The following is a 15353-nucleotide window of genomic DNA, read 5'->3' as shown; positions in this document are numbered from 1 at the left end:
TTATTTCTCATTCTAGGTGACTTCCTGTCAAATCTAGTGGGTATAAAAAAAGAATATAACAAAAACAGCAAATAGATATGCAGATATCTAAATGCCAAATACCACCGCTAAAACTAATATGAGGTCTGTATAATTACACAGAGATTTCCACAAGCATAATGTATAATTAATAATAGACAAGAGCAAGCAAACAAGAAAGCCCAAACACAGTGATTTTAATACCTGCTCAGAAAATAGCCTACTTGAGAATAAAATTGTGGTCTTAGTTTTATTCAAATTATTTTCATTGAGATGGTACAAAATGCAGTCATTTCTTGAGTCCATATCTCTCTAAAGCATAGTGAGCTGAATCTGTGTCATCCCTAACAACTAATTGCCCTACCCATCATTTACTGCCTTCTGTCACAAGGACTCTGCAGCCTCCCCAGCTAACATGCTAGAGACTTTTTCTCATTGAACAATTCCATTTTTATAGGTTTTCTTATTTAGACACCTAACATACTTTCCCATCCACAGTGGCTACAATTTTCTGTCATTTCAGCAAATTTTTTTAATCTTATCTCTGATTGAGCCACCTGAGGAAGTGAAGAGAGGAGACAAGATAATGCTGTTAGGGCAGGAAAGTAGGGAAGTAACTGCCTTTGAAGAATTAAAGCCAGCATGGATCCTGAGAGCTACACATTACATAGAACAAACAATAACACTGGAGAAAGGGTAACAGGAGCAGGTATCTTTTCAGTGGGAAAAACTTGAATGCTTTCATTCTGCAAATAGTAGTTATGGCTTGTTATTTCTTCTTAGCATTAATGGAGAACATGCATGTACTGAAAACTGCCCACATACCATTTGATGTATTGTTTGCTTTATCCTTTCTATTTTTTCCACATTTATCCTGTTAAGTGTCCAACCAGACTGTGTTTACATGTATCACTAAGCAAGCCACAACTGTTGCTAGCTACATATCATCTTTATAGTCTCATTATCTCTGGTTCTCTGAATTCTGTCTGGCTCACAGACTAACTTTTAGTATTTAACACTTGCTTGTAATGAGACTTCTCAAAGCCTTCTAAATCAGTGTGCCCTGCATGCAAGATAAATGTTTAGCTGCTCAGTTATAGTTACCTGCATGTTCATTTTCCCAACTAGCTATCTATTATCAGCTTCAGAGTAGGGCCTCAGGTGTTGTCTGAAAAGTAAGATTTTAACAATCTCAGCTATGCAGAAGCTGTCTCTTAAATATTTTTTATGTTATACACATGCAAAAGAACCACAGACCAATATCTGGTGTGTTCTTTTGCAGTTCAGAATGTCCTTTAAGTATTTTTCTATTTACAATAATAAAGATACTGAATAATGAAGATACTGAGTTAGAAAACTATCTGTCCAGTGGGGGAAAAAAAAAAAAAGCTGTTTTACTTCTTCTAAGGAATGCTGCCTCATTTATATTTTTTATTTTGGATTTTATATATATATATATATATATATATATAAAACATTGTAAACAAATGACTGATAAAGTACTGGAGCGGATAAGAGGTATCATGGACATTCTTTTCAATAAAAGGTCTTTTAAAAAGAAGTGCTTGTTCTTAGTGCTTGTCTTTAATCTTCTAAAAACACTAGATTAAACCAGCTTTGAAACCTACACATTACCAGTTTTTTGTGTCAGTTTTCTTAGCAATTCTGATAATCTCAGCACAATAGTGTCAGAACTGTTTCTTCAGTGTTTTGCACAAATATTCTCCTGGCACTACAAGAGATTGTATGAGCAAGATACTATGAAGCTTTAGAAGTTCACCATTTCCCCTAGATAGTCAATGGATCTGTTACATAAACTATCTCCCAGAGATTAAAAGTTGCTCATTTCAGAGATATAAAATACTTCTTGTTATTTCTGAGGGTGTATATCAGAGCCAGTTCACAGCTTCTTTCATCAGGAAGACTTACCAAAAGGGATGTCCTAGAGGCAGCAAAACTCCAGCAAACATTATTTTTTCATCCAGGATCCATTTTATAGGAATTCCCTGAGTCAACACTTGGTAAGTTTGAATCTGGGCTCTTTCATCTTACAAAGTTAAGGGTGAGGTTTCCCTGGTAATGTGCAGCATGATAGATGATCCTTCAAAAGTAGTTAACAATCCTTTCAAGGCACATATGACAATATTTTGAAGTAGAGTAGGATTTGAAAAGAAACCAAACAACAAGCACAGAAATTGGGTGAGCTGATTTAATCTATGTTAAGAAAGACAAGAAGCTGCATGTTGGCCTGTCTGAACCATTCAGCTGGTCTTCAGGCTTACCTTATGGTGGCTTGTGGTCTTCATAATGTCTCAAGGCCACTGTGATATGTTTTAAGTGAGTGTCCAAAGATGAAAGAATTTGTAATTCCTGTATTTGTTTCTACCTCAAGCCTAAAAGAATCAGGAGCTGCAGCTGAAGGTTACTTCAGTTATTAAAGTTATCTTCTTGAATGAAATGCAACTACTCTGTCAATTTTTCTATTTTCTGTTTTGCTTGCTTGTTTCATGGTAAACATTCCTACTATACCTACTAAAATATAAGTAGTTATAGTAATATGAAGTGAACTGAGTCTATGTTGCATTCAGTTCCCTAAGTCCATCAGATCAGGATATCTGGGCATAGTGTTTTGCCTGCTAAATAATAAGACAACACTGTGTTGTTCTTGGTGCATTTATTCATTCCTCATCTGATAGAAGTAATTAAGCATCTCTATACAATTTTAAGATGTTTAATAACAAAAAGTCTTGGGACAATTTATCGGAGTCACAGAAATGTTTAATCCCACTTCCAAAAGTGGGATTCCTACAGTACTTTTCTAGAAATGCAACCAGAATAGAACAGGAAGATAAAACTGATGAAAAGCAAAGAGAATAAGCACAACAAATAAGGAAATCCAGATATAACAATAAGCCAATAGTTAAGAGAGGTGGATATTGAAGAGAAAACTAACAATGGATATGGAGCAACTTGAGATCAAAAAGAAGACATTCAAAAAACTCTGAAAAAAGAGACAAAAGAGAAATTTATTGAGTTCTGCTAGTAGCTCATAGAGACATGGAAGCTATCTTGTAACAGCTCGTTTAGAAAAGTCATTGTAAGAGCTTGTGATCCATATGTTGTTACATTAGAAAGAAATTTCTTAGAGCTTTTATGCCAGTAGTTAGGGTGGCAGAGAGCCATACAAGGAGTTCTACAAATTTTACAGAGTGCGTATGTCTGAGCAGCAGTGTCCCCATAGAATCTTCTTGTCTTTTGGCTCCATAGAGCATATTGTGAGTTTACAATAATTCTTCCTCTGTGAAGCCCTCAGGGGAAGGCACACGCAGGGAAATGTCCACGTCCCCCATTACACAATCCTTCTGCAATAAACTGAAAAAAGAAAGCCTTTCTAAAAAGAGACCTGAAAACAAATTTACTTTGGGATATTAGTCTTCATGTCAGAACCTCTCCCCAGTAACAATTGTTTCAGCAATCCATGGGCCAGAATGTTATGACTAGATAATATTTGTTAAAGAGGTATTGCTACCTTTGTATATTAAAGTTATTCCCATAACATTCTCAATAAGTAGCAAATATATATTTTGTTTCAGATCCAAATTTGAACCAAAGTCATGAAAACATTTATAATAGACACAATGATGCAAGTATCTTGATCAGGACAGAACCTGGTAGATACTTATGTGTTTTTTCCCCTTGTTTTCCTTCCTTTTGTAACTATACAGATGGAAGAAACACAGCTCATTGGGGTTTTTTTGCCATTAGTTTCAAATTTTTCTATTGTAGGCAGAGCAGAATAAAGAAAACTGCCATTTAAGGATTTTAAGCCTAAAATAGTACAGCTCCTAGTGATTGGAAATACGGTTACCTTAAAATCATGGCTGCAGTTTACTTGAACTGCTTTTATAAAAATGAAAATAACAAGAATTTCAGATATATTTGTGCCATTTTACTCCTGTTATGATAATTTATGCTCTGACTTTGCTGAGTTTGTTCTTTTACACCTGTGTACATTCTATCCACAAGCAGCTAAACAGTTGATTCCCTAACATAATTCATGCAGGATGATGAATGGCATTAAATGTGAAGATGATGCTCTAGATTGTTTAGGCTTGTGGTGGCTGCAACCACCTCCTGTGATCCTCTCCAAGTTTATTACATCTGCATTATATCTATATACACATACATATGTATATATATATATGTATGCATCAAACTATCATACAATGATTCATATGTGCCTAGTCAGATAAAACAATAATTTCTTACACCAAGCTATATGCAAACCCAGAGCAGAATTTTACATAAATTAATAAACACTTATGGTTTAAACTACAGTATGTCATGGGGGAAGGAAAGGAAATATTATTATATCCTTTTTGCTGTTGAATTAATATTATTAAGACTAGGCTTTTACTGGAAATTTTTGGTATTCACATGGTATAAGAACATCCAGTATTGGTAATATTTGATATATTCATTTATTTGAGGTTCTTTCACACTGATAATGTATTTGCGTGTATCCAAACAGCAGACATAATACATGTTTTCTGAGAAACTTGATAAGGATGACATAACTTAAGCTTTAGACATTACTCTGTATTTTAAGTTACTGTGTTTATTTTATGAAATAAAAAAAATTACTTTGAGTAGCTAGTCATTTCCATCTATAAAAAGCACAGAAATCAGTTCTTTGCCTGATAGTATTTTGCAATCCCTTCAATCTATTTAGCTTAACAGATGTGTGGACGCACACAGACGGAAACTACTCAATCTTTTTCAAGCTGATGCTCAAGAAAATAATCAGGACAGCAAGCTGGTGACACTATGCCTTGTGTTCTTTGTAACTGAAACTATTGCTGGGGTGATTTTGGAAGAAAAAAGAGTATTGTTTTTTAGAAAACTGTGGATTTTGTGTTGGTTATCTAATATCCAACCTATATCATTCTCAGAAATCACTCCATTTCAAAAGTCACTGTCCTTCTCAACTCTGAGTGTCATGCTGCTTCTGTTGGAATTAATGGTTCATCCAAACTGCAGGTGCTGTTAGACCCTGAGCCTAGGTGCGGGCTGTGGCTGCATTCTGTGGTGGAATAAGGTGAGCTGCAATTCAATAGCATTTTCTTTCTTCTTCTATCTTTATTTCCTTTACTCCAGTTTACATTGGAAGACGAAACATCACTAGGGAGGAAAGTCGATGTGTGCTGTGCATCAGGGTAGCTGACCTGCAGGATCAATTACAAACTGCTCAAGGCTGTTAATTTAAATGCAGTTCAGGAAGAGATATTGATTAATACAAATTCAATAGAAAATTGAAGGTTACTTTTGCAATTTCATAATATTTTTGTAAGGAGTGATAGAATTCAAAATAAATCTCCAGTGGTGCTCCTTGGTTTAATGAGCAGCCACCTGTACTGCCAGATGTACAGATCCTCAGGCTTTTCTACCTTTCAAGTTAGTATTCTGAAATCTAGTCACTCCAACCAGCAGTCAGGTAGCAAACATTCAGCATGGCTCACTCAGGAATTTCAGCTGGGATTTGGACCCTACAGGACTTTCCTTGGGGGAACTTGTCACAGCATGTTTGTGCTGACACATGATTTTAGAAACAAAGTAATTTATATTACTTTTTGCAAGGTAAAAAGCCTTTGGGAAAAGTAATAAATAAATAAATCCTCTTTGTGAGCAAATCCCTCCACTTAAAAGAAAACAAACAAAAATTCATCTTGTTTTGAACTGGTATCAATGGCACAATTTTGATGGCTTCCTCTTTCTTTTCAAGCTTCCAGCTATTTGCAGGATTTTTGATATTTGTGGTTTCCCCTGAAACCTCTTATCCTTTATCTATGTTTTATTCCTGCCAAGCATCCTTATCCTAATCTACCCAATATTCAAACACTTTTATCTATAGCTCTGAAGAGGTAGAGAGAATTTGTACCAGTATCATTATTGTACCTTTCTATCTCACTTTTTAAAGTCTTCGTTTATTGATTTCTTTTGTCTAATGCATTGCTGTTGAGCAGACAGGCAACAATACAAAGCCATTAGTCATTGAAAATATCTCCCTCACCCTTCATCAGAATCCATTTTGTTTCTTGTGCAGCTGTATCTTACACAAAGACACATTCATGAAATCATACACAACTTTGATTATTTTGAAGACATGGAGAAAACAAGCAACAGTAGAAAAACAAGCAAAAAATCCAGAAGTATAACTATCTTCTTTTATTGCTTTCATACTGAAATGAAATTATATTCTTCAAGAAAATGCTCAGGATGTCTAAACTGAATACTTGGGAAGTGATATGAGATGTAATGAAAACAATTAATTTTTTTAATAGTTCTGAAAATACTTACATGCAGTTTTACCTACAGTGACACTTGCTCTGTTAGTAAACAAACACAGAGATTGAAATTAGTAGATATAAATAATTTTGACTTGTAAACACAATGGAAAATTGCAGGTTTAGTGTGCAAATTGAGACCTATTCTTAAATATAGACTCTTTTATTTTTCAAGAGGTGAAAAAGAAAGGTAGAAGAGCATAAGAGAAATTATTTATTTGGGTTGAATAGAAACAGCAATAATTCAGACTTGCTAGAAAAAATGAACACTTCCACATCTCCAAGTTTTTTCTACAAAAGAAAAATCCTTAATTTGAGCATGGGTTAAGGTTTCCAGCCTTTGGAGTAAACACTTTAGAAAGCACTGCAATCTTCTTTTTCTTTTTTCAATGTCAACTGAAACAAAGTCAGGATTAGTGCTCAGTGGATTTTCTGAAATGCGAGTCTCATACGTAAATAAACTACTTGGATCCAGCTCTACTCAAAATGGTTATAAATTTGCTTCATGCACAATGACTGCAACACAGTTCAGGCTCAGATTTTGAATAGCACATTTCCCATGTGTTATTTATTCCACTTGAAGCTATCCAGATTGAATAAATAGGCATCAATTTATATTCTGCATGGTAATTAATACAAAGATTTGAATTATCCTAAGAACCTGGGCCTTGAAAAGTCAGAATTAAATGGAACATCCTGCCTGAAATCTAGCAGTTATGGAATACCATACATTCCTTAATATACCATATTACAAATACAAACACAATTAACAACAATACAGGTAATTAACAATATCAAAACCCAGTAGCAATATATTGATACCCAATATATTGATTACCAAATTTTTTTTGAAGACATGTTATTACTGTCTGTAAAACAATACAAAACAGAAGAGTTCTCATGGAAATGTTGTTAAGGAATCATTGCCTGGCTATCTCTCAAGCAAACATATGGATAACAACGGCACTAATTTAAAAAACTCTTAAGCAGGTCCTGAAGCATAAGCATACTGCATAAACCCTGGTTAGGTAAAACCCTAAGTCGTGTCTGTTTTCTTTCATTACATATTTTTATCCTGGATGGAAACCAAGTCAACATTCTCTCTAAGTTCTCCAAATAAAACCCTCAGGGATCAGGTGTTTCAAACTCAACAGAGGCAATGAGAAAGAATCAGGGTGTAGGGTTCTTGTAAGCAGCACAGTAGGAAATTCACTTCTATCGTTTCAAGCCCCGTAGCAAGCATTTACAAACTTCTCTCACAGTAAGCTAAGATTCACAAATCTGTATCCCTTTAGTCTTAAGGGAACTTCTGATGGCTCTGGTTCTGCAATCAGCTGTTCTGCAAACAGCTGTTTGTTCACCTCAGTTTGTGAAGAAGGAAAGAGATCATTATTAATGCCAATGTGAACTCTTTTTATGTATGGTACAACCAACTAGTTACAAAATAAAAAGTTACAAAAATAAAGAGGGAGAAAAGCCCTAAAATGTAGTGTCTAGGTAATGTTATCCTTGTGGAATCAGGCTATATGGTGGGAATAGGCCTATAAATATTAGTAGAGATAAGTAAAACAATAGATAATTTTAAATACATGTAGTATAATGTCAACAAATTGGAAAGAGTAGCCTGGAAATAGCACACAAACTGTTTCAAAAATCAAGGAGAAGTGATCTAAAGCTTGGAGGCAATGAAGCCGAAGAGAGGTTAATCTGATCATGCAGCAATCCTTACGACCTCTTTATGTTGATAGGATCATTCCTCTTAAGCGGAATTAAAACTTATGGAGGAATAAATATGCTAAACTGTGCTGAGATGAAAATTATTATCAAATTATATATTGCTGAAAATAGCTGTGATGTGAAGGCTGCCCATGAGACAGCACTTGCCATCACTGCATCACTACCTGCTTCTGAAGGTGAGGTGTTGATTTTTAATAACCTGCTTCTGCAGGGATCTGTTGATTTGCCCAGTGTTGCTTTGTTACTTCAGCAATCTCCTTTCTCCTCCAGCAGTTAGCAGACCACCATGAGGCACTTATGTTTTACATTTGCTTCAACTGAAAATAATGCTAATGAAATATCAACCAGCTTCCATTCATCGCAGGTTTAATTTTGGCAGACTGAAATTAGTAACTGCTATTATATTTTTTTTGTATTACAGTTCAAACACGGACCTAGATGTTGCAAGAAAATATTAAACTAAGATGTCTATCATTTAACATTTTGAAAGAAATCCAACAAATCCAGAATTTCTGATACAGACTGAGAACAAAATATTTTGTGTAGTGTATATAAACACTGAAATAAGGTTAAAAAGCTCAATCAGCTTTCATACTTTGAAACATCTGGAAGTCAAAAGACATTTTCACAGGGATGACAAATGAACTGAATAAAAGGGAAAACATATTTCATGAAAATGCTTGAGAAATTACATTTCTTTAATTGCAAAGCATTACTGTTAACAACATTCACTTCAAGCTTTTACCTCATTGCAATTGTGTCTTCCTTTAGACACAAGTAATCAAATTGCCTCAGTATAATTAAATTCTTTTGGGTGTAATAAGCTTAATGCTTTATATAGCAGTGCTAAACCTAACAAGTGTACCGAGACCTGTAAATGCGAAGAGCAATTCGTCATTGTATAAACCATCGTGCACAATCACCCCAGCTTAGACAAAGCCATAAACTACTGCAGGAAAGATTGCAGAGGTGCCAGCACCTGGCACAACACAAAACAGTTCATGCAAGAGAATTTTCCAGGCACTGGAAATGTGTTTACAAAGCATGGATGCTCTTTTTTCCATTTTATAGTACTCCACATTATAGCAGACTATGCACTGCACTCTACATACTAAATGCTCAGATACAGTTTCAGAAATATTTTAATTAAAATGAGTTATCAATAACTTGAAAATAATTGCCTTCAAATATTTCTTTACCCTCTTTCCAGCTGGGAAAATTTCTGAGTAATAATGTTTTCTGTGAGCAAGATGGGGGAGGAAGACACCTCATATCATAGACTCTTTTTGTCATAATGCTGAAGGCTATGTCTGTAGTTGATATGTGGCATAAAAAAGATAAAGCATCAATAGGTCTGATTATCTTTTTTTTTTTTTTTTAAACCTGGGGTGACTTCTGATTATATAGACAAATCTCCTATGGAAAACCAGCCAACCTTCTATTTAAAATACAGAAAAATATTTTATATAAAATATAGTTTTAAAGTTGTGTTTAACCATAAGGATCAATATTTTAATTGATATAATATGATTAAATTAGCTATTTCTTTTGGAGTACAGCTATTGTTATTAAGATACATTCGTAATATCTTTTATATCCAAATTTATTTTCCTAAAATGTTTTTCTAAATTTCTTTAAATTGAAAGTCCCCTCTCCTCGACTTAATAAAACATCTATTCTGGCAGACCTATTTAAAATATCAATTAAAATAAACCTTGATTCTTATGCTAAGTGTAGACATAGTATTTGGATTATTAGAAACAAAAGTACAATATGTATTCCAGTTCAGCCTCTGTGGTATTTGCTGCTGACTTTTTTTTAAGTTAAAAAAGTCTTCAAAACCAAAATAAAACAAACAAAAAATCCTCAAACAAAGAAAAAAAAGCTTGCTTTCTTTGTCCTATACAGGGAAAATACCAGAGTTCTGAACACATCTCAGTATTTCAGGACTGGGTGCTATGATGTATTCATATAATTTTGTGTGTGTGTGTGTGTGAATTATTTTGCAGAAATATGAAACTCATTTGTATGTTTCTTATGGTTATGCAACTTACTGAACTGACATTTGAAAAATACATGTGGCTTGTACTGACTTTGGTTTTGGGGAAAACTTCTGGATTCCCACAACTCCCAAAGGAAGGAACCTATGGAAACCTTTTGATTTGCCTAGGTGGTGTGACCAACTTTAGCCACTTCTCATCTCCAAACAAGACACCAGTAGTCTCCCCTCTGTTGCTTTTGCAGCAATTGGACACTAAATTTAATACAAAGGGGAAATATTGATCTTCGAGGTGCTTCCAGGGAGAGAAGCAGAGAAATGGATCCCTCTTTGCAGTATACACTTGGGGAGGTACTGAATGAAAGCACGAACCAAAATATAGTCCTAAGATCACTGTAAGGGTGCAAGGATAATGTCACACATAAGGGTGCCAGCGCTCTTGAGGGCTAAGGTAAAAGAAGCAAAGGCTTGCACCATAATGAAAGTTGCCTCTTCTTCTTCAGAGGCACTGTCCTACTTTAGTAGTCATGATACTACCTCTGTACGTCATGTACATATACTTTCATGTCAAACAAATGCTTCTGGCTATTCTAAGACTTCAGTTTTCTTAGTTGTTTTACTTAGCAAAGAGTGATTTTTTTTTTTTTAATAGGACTATAAATAGTCATTCCTCTATTCAACTTGACACATATGTTCATTCTATCATTTTTGCCAAAAAAAAGGGAAACCAAACAAAGATTTAGGGGAAAAAATGGAAAGAGGAAGAATAGTGAGGTAAAGTGTTTCCTGCACTTTGTCAGACTTCTTTATTCTCAGAATTTCTTCATCTTTTTCACACAGAATCGACACAGAAATACACTGAGTGCTGACAAGTCCACTCAGTTCACATTTAGTTCCCTTTTCCCTTTAATATAATAAAAATGGTATCAAGAATAACAAAGATGTTGCAGTCTACTAGCTTCACAAGAAATTGAAGCAATATTTAATCTATAAATAATAAAAATTTGACAGTGCACTTTTAAATTGTAGCTGTAGTTTTTTTCTTAACTTTGAAAGGATCTGTCCTATTGCCTCACAATTAGTTCCTAAAGGCCAGTTTCAAATTTTTTTTTTTTTTTTTTTTTTTTTTTTTGGTGCTGCAAGATTAAAAAATCTATTTAGAAAGATGGGTAAAGATGGAAAATTAAGATCCAAACCTGAGATTCAAACAATCTCAGGATTTACACACATTCAAATCCAGACAGGAAAACATCTGTATGTCTACTGGCTCTGACCTAAAAACTCACATCAAAAAACCTGGTAGGCGTTTTGGCTAAGGCCTGTCACTTAATAATCTTTATTATACATGTGAGAATCTAAATAATTAACCTTTTTTCTTTGCAGGAGATCTTTCTAACTTGTGAATGAAAACGGTACCTCCATTCAAGAATACTGATGATATACACACTGACCTCTGAGGAAAAAGAAGAATAATTGCAAAAAAACCAACTACAGATGGACTTACACTCCTAGGTGGGGATGCATTTCAATACATTTTCAGGACTTTCTCAGATGAAATGTCTCAGTGGATATGACAACTCAATGAACACGTCATTTATCTTGTCTTTTATGTCTGCTAACACGTAAGAGAGAAAACATAATTTCTTTAGCCACCACCCAAGAATATTCTGTATTTTCCTAAGAAACAATACAAATAAATAGCAGGTAAATTCTCTTATTCACATCTGTGTCTAAAACTGTTTGATGTAGTTGACCTGCAGGGCTGGCATGGAGAAGACTGAACACCTGTAAACATCCTGTTAGCACTGAGGAAGCTAGACCCTAAAGCAGAACAGTCAGCATACAAACTAAAATAACTTTATTTGATAATTTTATTTAGAAACATAATGGGCTATAGATTAGATTATCCAACTTCTTTTTAATGCATTGCATCAGATAAAAAATAAGATTTCTATGTTAACTCTAAATAATTCACACCAAGAAGAGTCTCCTGTAAAATGAATTGAAATGCAGACAGGCAAATGAACAACAGTCGTTTTTGGCAAGCTCTACCTTGATGCTTATTTTAGGGATTATTCAATGATTTACCCAACACAGGTGTATATGTATGTTACCTGTGGAATTTCTCTATGGGCTTTTCATTAAATGAATATTGTCAAATATTATATTCTGGCCTGTATTCCATCCTTGTGTGTAGTTCCTGTGACTGGAACAACAGGAGGGATGGCCAGCTCCCCAGCATCTTGCTCTAATCATCACTTCACAAGAGAAAGCAGCTCCCTGCAAATCAGAAGTATTCACTCCTCAGGTGCTTTCCCACAAAATCCTTCCGATGGGAGGTTTAAAATAAGCCCTTAAAGGGATCAGATTGTGCTCCTGCAGAGTAGTTGCTTTTGTGTTCTCTGCTTTTTCTGAGAAAAGGATCAGCAAAACATCTGCTGTAGGATATGAAGTTGGAAAAAAGAAGCTTTTAAGACCTAAATTAGAATAAGGGAGATGAATCCAAGAAAACTGATAAGCAGGTTTAATAATTTTTAAACTAGGAAAGATACTTCCATCATATCTACCACTATTACATACAAAAATATAATAAATTATAGTTTACCGCAAAGAAGACAGTAAAAATTCTAGCATTTACATTTGTTTGAGAAACCTTAAATCTTCCTTTGTATGTAATTCTTGAGAGATCAGAATAAGCATAAAGATCATGCCATGATCATGATCATGTAATTGAAGGCAGCGTCATAATAGATATATACAAATGTAGCAAAACATTACTGGTATCTTTTTCTGCACTATAGAGTTTTTCCTCTAGGCTCAGTAATGTGTAGCATTTTACACTAAGCAGTCCTATCTTCGTATTTTTCAGTTCTATGACTTATAATGTGTAGGAGAGTCCTCAAGATGTCACCTGTAAGACACCTTAGCTATGGAGAATATTTGAAACTGTGCCGTAGTTTTATACATTTTTCATCATCTGAGATGATAAAAAGGGTCTGATGCAGTAGCCAAGAAAGTAATTTCTATGAACTATACCTACAGTATCATACAGGTTTAATAATTTCTGACAAAAATATAGTAAAAGAACATTACTTAAGATGTAAAAGAAGCTGTTGAAATGTAGGTCTCAAAGATTATGAAAGCCACACACGAGCTCTGCGGCAAGTTCTGCTTCCACAATTACCTACTGCTACTAAGGTTTGGTTGCTCAGCCTTAGAAATTCCAGGAAAAATACATGAGAAAGGGACTGAGAAAGGGATTGAGAATTTTTTTAAAGTTTTGTGACAGTAGTCACTGATGCCTGGACTGTTTCCAGTAACAACTGCCTTGAGGTAACAGCACAATCAACAGCTATGAAGTCCAAAAATTAGAAATTTGTTTGGCATAGAAATCAGTAATTTTGAGGACAGGAGCCAACTGAAGAGCACTTCATGCATCTGGCATCTGGTGAGTAGCTGCTCTGTACAGCATGGAAGGATATTGTAGGAAAATATTTGAAACAAACTGCAAACAAGTAGCTTAAAACAAGCCTTCTGGGGACTGAGAAAGATTCTGTGTTGATAACAATATGGAAAGGATAAAATATGAGGCTTCTGGGAAAAGGGTGAACCACAAAATAAGCATGACTTGTAATATGACTGAATATAACCCTAAGTATCACTTTCCAAAACCTTAGTTTCCAGAAGGCTAAAAACACATGTGTCTTGAAATTGAAAACAACTGAGATTATTAATATATAATTAATTACATTAAAAATAAAATAAATGTTCTTATTAATTTTCTAGAAATACTAATATTAATGTCAGTTATTAAAACAGGCCATTTTCAGTGGGAGTGAGAAACTTGGAACTAGGATCTAAAATAACAAAGGTGCTCTGAATAATGATTTAATGCAGGGTTTTGTCTACTGTTAGATGAAAGAAGGTTGTGAATAAACTAATATTCTCTAAGCCCTAATGGGATTAAAGCAGTAACATGATGCAATTTGATATTTCCAATAAGAAGCTGAAAACATTTGGCTTTAACTGTCATAATATAATCACTCTTTTCTAAGCACTTTTAATTTTGATGAGCTATCCAATATAACATTATGTGGATCAGTTTAAAGGCAGTTATGTTTGATTATTTTTCTTTATTTGTTTATTATGTTCCTACTGATACTTTAAATAAAAGGCTGTCTGCAATTCTAAGGTGAACAGATTCAAAAGCTGTAATTAAACAAACTCTAGGTATGAGCAACTCTAAATATATACAAATACAAGAAAAGTCTTGAGCCAAATCTGAGCATGATGAGTAAATTATTCTAAGAACTATTGCTTAAGTATTATCAGCAATGCCAGGAGCAAATTGTAAATTGAAAACATGACTTTATATTTTCCCAGCTGCAGGCAACAAAAATTTGCACAGCCTGACCTGCTTGTAATTGTGCACTCTTACATCTCTGTTAGGGAACCTTTGACCTCAGGCAAGTGACTAGGTCCTCAATTCCCTCTTGTAAGTCCTGTGGCCACACTGGGTTTGGATTGCTCCTGCCACCACACTCTAAGAGGTTTTGCACTTACCAAATGAGTCTGCATGGCACCTTTGTCCTTTAGCAGGGGCAAGTTCTCTACCCTCTCATTCCATATCTTTCATCAGCTTAGCCTCTGATTTTAGTGTTAGTCTCTTAACCCTATGATCACAAATTTTCTTAAGTTTATCATGAAAATGTCTGCTTCACTCATCCATCTGCTCTGAGCATTAGCACATCAACATTGCTCTCCATGTCTGCACTGGGTAGGTGATTATGCTCATCGCAGAAATCCACCCATCAACCAAAAAGAGAAGCTGTTATTTCTATTTTGTCAGATCACAAGTCAGTGGCTTCACATATACAAGAAACAAAAAAACAAAAAAACAACAACAACAAAAAAAACCAAAAAAAAAACCCAAAAAAAACCAAAAAAACAAAGCAGAATGACAATGTGGGAGACAGTTTCGCTCAGTCATTCTCCAAATCCACAGCTTCTGTACAGGTTGAAGGAACTCAAAGGTCTCTCTGAAGTGCAAAACATTTTCTAGTGGCAAAGAAATAAGGAATTTTGCCTTGGGACATTACAATATAAAGGGCCAGGTCAAAAGATTCAGAGAGCAGAGCTTTTTGCTTCTTTCAAGTTGTCAGGTTTAGTTTGTGCTAAAAGGCACCGTGGTCCCTGGTGAAAGGTAAGAAGCTGTTTAGACCTCACAGAGAAAAGAAACTACCATTCAGTGGGGT

The 15353-nt window shown here is 34.8% G+C and overlaps 1 protein-coding gene across 6 annotated transcripts in view; it reads left to right on the top strand.

The window, feature by feature from the left end:
• The window catches only part of AGR3 (anterior gradient 3, protein disulphide isomerase family member), a 158766-nt gene that overhangs the window by 6532 nt on the left and 136881 nt on the right, over positions 1 to 15353 (top strand). Inside the window, exons 2-3 of one of the 6 annotated variants that reach the window (XM_072925569.1) lie at positions 4971 to 5116; positions 11482 to 11610. The exons of 2 other annotated variants lie outside the window; for them this stretch is intronic. The gene's annotated coding sequence lies outside the window, so the exon portion shown is untranslated. Of the gene's footprint in view, positions 1 to 4970; positions 5117 to 11244; positions 11398 to 11481; positions 11611 to 15353 lie in introns of those variants that run through there. 3 more of the 6 variants (XM_072925571.1, XM_072925574.1, XM_072925570.1) reach the window with 3 other exon arrangements.

This window comes from Taeniopygia guttata, chromosome 2, assembly GCF_048771995.1.
Source record: "Taeniopygia guttata chromosome 2, bTaeGut7.mat, whole genome shotgun sequence".
NCBI classification, from domain to species: domain Eukaryota; kingdom Metazoa; phylum Chordata; class Aves; order Passeriformes; family Estrildidae; genus Taeniopygia; species Taeniopygia guttata.
Note: the sequence above shows the minus strand (reverse complement) of the source record. Positions and strands in the feature narration are given on the sequence as shown.